Source organism: Apium graveolens, chromosome 8 (assembly GCF_009905375.1).
Source record: "Apium graveolens cultivar Ventura chromosome 8, ASM990537v1, whole genome shotgun sequence".
Classification (NCBI taxonomy): domain Eukaryota; kingdom Viridiplantae; phylum Streptophyta; class Magnoliopsida; order Apiales; family Apiaceae; genus Apium; species Apium graveolens.
In genome coordinates this window covers 81,084,814-81,088,071 of record NC_133654.1, presented here as the reverse complement: position 1 = coordinate 81,088,071, position 3,258 = coordinate 81,084,814, and positions in this window count along the sequence as shown.

The following is a 3,258-nucleotide window of genomic DNA, read 5'->3' as shown; positions in this document are numbered from 1 at the left end:
TGCCTTTTTGTTTGAGTACTCGTGTTTTTGGGGTCACGTTTCTATGAATCATGACCTTGTGCTATCACACGGGCTGATCAGCATGTGATAGTACGTCCGTCGGAGGATGATCCTAATCTAAATTATCCTATTGTTTTTGAGATTCATAGAATAAATGATTTATTAACTGTTTCTCTTTTGGAATAATGGTAAAATGCAGTTTTGATTCAGATTTTGATTTATGCTTATACTTACGTTGTTGTTAAATATCAAAGGTGGTATTAGTATAGATGATTGATGTTGACTTCAGTATGGAATGTTGTGAGCATCAAAGTTCGTATTGATATCTAATTTGATATGATAGCAAAATAAGTATTAATTTGAGGAGTTCGGTTTTGAGTAAAGTTTATGATTTATTCCATGATCATTGTTTCATGTTATTGTAGTTTACGATATTTCCATAAACACTGTTTTACGAGCTTTGCTCTCGTCAAGATTCAAAGTATTGCTGAAGCATTTCGCTCAAAAATATCAAAATTGGTTTTGAATACAATTAAGGAATTAAATCTGGGATTCCTCAACTAAAGTTTTATGATTCAGCAACTATGATTTTTAAAATGTTATGCTCTAATGCAGATGTCGGTTTTATATCAAACGACCCTATATTTACTATAATGATCTTGCTGAGCATTTCTTCCGCTCATACTTGCCTGTTTTTAAATTTAACCTCCAGTGAGGATTAGCTTGCGCTGTTTAGCTGCGTAATTCGAGGAAGCAAAGAAAAAGCTTTTGGAAGGTGGTTGATCCAGGGTTTGCGGGCTAGTGTAAGTTCTATTGTATAAAGTTGTTTATATTATATTAGATTATAGTTGTGTATTTTATTTGGGCCTAGTATACTTCATTTCGAAGTTATACTAGTGGGTTTAATTGTGAGTTGGAATTTATTGAAAAGAGTGTCAAAAGAAAGTGAAAAATTATTTATGGAATTTGGATATCTTGTTTCTAGAACTGTAACCTTAAAAGATCTTGGATTAGTTGGGGTCATTTATATTAAATATCTTCCGCTGGCATTTTTTTATTGTTTTAACAGGTTAATTTGGATTGAAGTTTTATAGTGACGACCAAATCCTCTGACCCCGGATTTGGGGGCGTTACATGACATCTCCTCTTTCAACAATCTCCCTAACAAGATGAAAGCGCCTCAGGACATGTTTGGAATTTTTATGAGACCTAGGTTCCTTGGTTTGTGCTATTGCTACGTTGTTATCATAATACAACACAATAGGCTCTTCAACGCTAGGAACAACTCCCAACTCAGAAATAAATTTCCTCATCCAAACGGCTTCTTTCGCAGCCTCACTTGCAGCTATATATTCTGCTTCCGCTGTGGTGTCAGCCGTTGTAGACTGTTTGGAACTCTTCCAACTAATCGCACCACCATTTAGAGTAAACACGTACCCTGACATGGATTTGCTATCACTTTCTGATTGAAAACTAGAGTCAGTATAACCCTCTATTTTCAACTCAGATTCACCACCAAAAATAAGAAAAATGTCCTGAGTCCTTCGTAAGTACGTAAGGATGTTTTTCACTACTTTCGAGTAGTCTTCACCTGGATTGGACTGATATCTACTCGTCACACTAATTGAATAAGCAACATCAGGCCTTGTACACAACATCGCGTACATGATAGATCCTATTGCTGAAGCATAAGGAATCTTACTCATACGCTCTCTGTTAGATATATTTGATAATGTCATGGCTAATATGATTTATGTTTAGTTTTCAGATCTTACTTAACAGGACAAATCAGTACTTAACTGGGAATCAGTACTTATACTAGAAGTCAGGACTTAAGGATATCAGTACTTATATTATTAGGAGATAATCATCAGAAGTTGGATATCAGAACTTAAGTGCTGAAGGACGATTAGATAAGGAAAGTAACTGGTTAAAAGAAAGAAGATCGAGATAAACATAAGAAGAGATATGCATGAAGAAGGAGTTCCGTGAAGAATGGAATACTTGGAAGAAAAGATATCTGATTGATATATTTTAGGAAGCAGAATTATATTCCATATCAATTAGCGATTATCTTATAACTGTGTAGTATATAAACACAGACATAGGGTTTACACTATAAGTGTTATCATATTCGAGAAGATTATTCATTGTAACCCTAGCAGCTTTCGTGATATTTGTTCATCACTGAGAGGTAACAGTTCCATACTGTAACAGAGTTTATTGTTTCAATAAAGTTTGTTTTCTGTTACTTAAAGATATTAAAGTTTGATTTGATTGTATTATACACTGTATTCACCCCCTCTACAGTGTGTGTGACCTAACAAGTGGTATCAGAGCTTATCTGTTAACACACATACAGTTAAAGATCCAAACACAATCATGTCTGACACAGAAACTCCAACTAAGCCTACCAAAACTGAAAAACCTCCAAAGACACAAATTCAAAGTCGGTATGAAACCATCAGAGTTCCCATACTGAGACCATCTGAATATGCCATATGGAAGGTGAGGATGATCATGTTTCTGGAAGCTACAGATCCAGAATATCTCGATAGAATCAAGGAAGGGCCTCACAAACCAACCAAGCTAGCTGTTGCAGTTGCAGGTGAAGCAGCAAAAACCGTACCAAAGGAAAAGAGTCATTATACTACTGAAGATATCGCATCAATTGCTAAGGATGCTAAGGTACGACACTTACTGCATAGTGCCATTGATAATGTAATGTCAAACAGGGTAATTAACTGCAAGACTACTAAAGGGATATGGGATGCTCTGGAAACAAGGTGTCAGGGAACTGATACGATTAAAAAGAACAGGAAGATAATACTCACTCAAGAGTATGAACACTTTGATTCAAAGGTAATAAATCATTGACTGATTTATATGATAGATTTGTCAAACTCTTGAATGATCTGTCACTGGTTAATAAGGAGTATGATCTTGAAGATTCAAACCTTAAATTCCTGTTAGCTCTTCCTGAATGTTGGGATTTGAAGGCAGCAACAATAAGAGACAATTACAATCTTGATGAAACAACTCTTGATGAAATTTATGGAATGCTCAAGACTCATGAACTTGAGATGGAACAAAGAACCAAGAGAAAAGGAGGAAAGTCAAGAACAGTTGCTCTTAAGGCTGAAGAAGAATCCCCCAAGGCAGCTACCTCAAGCAAAGACAAGGATAAAGCTCTTTTCACAAAGTCTGATACTGAGTCATCAAGTTCTGAAAGTGATGATGACTCAGATTCTGAAAGCT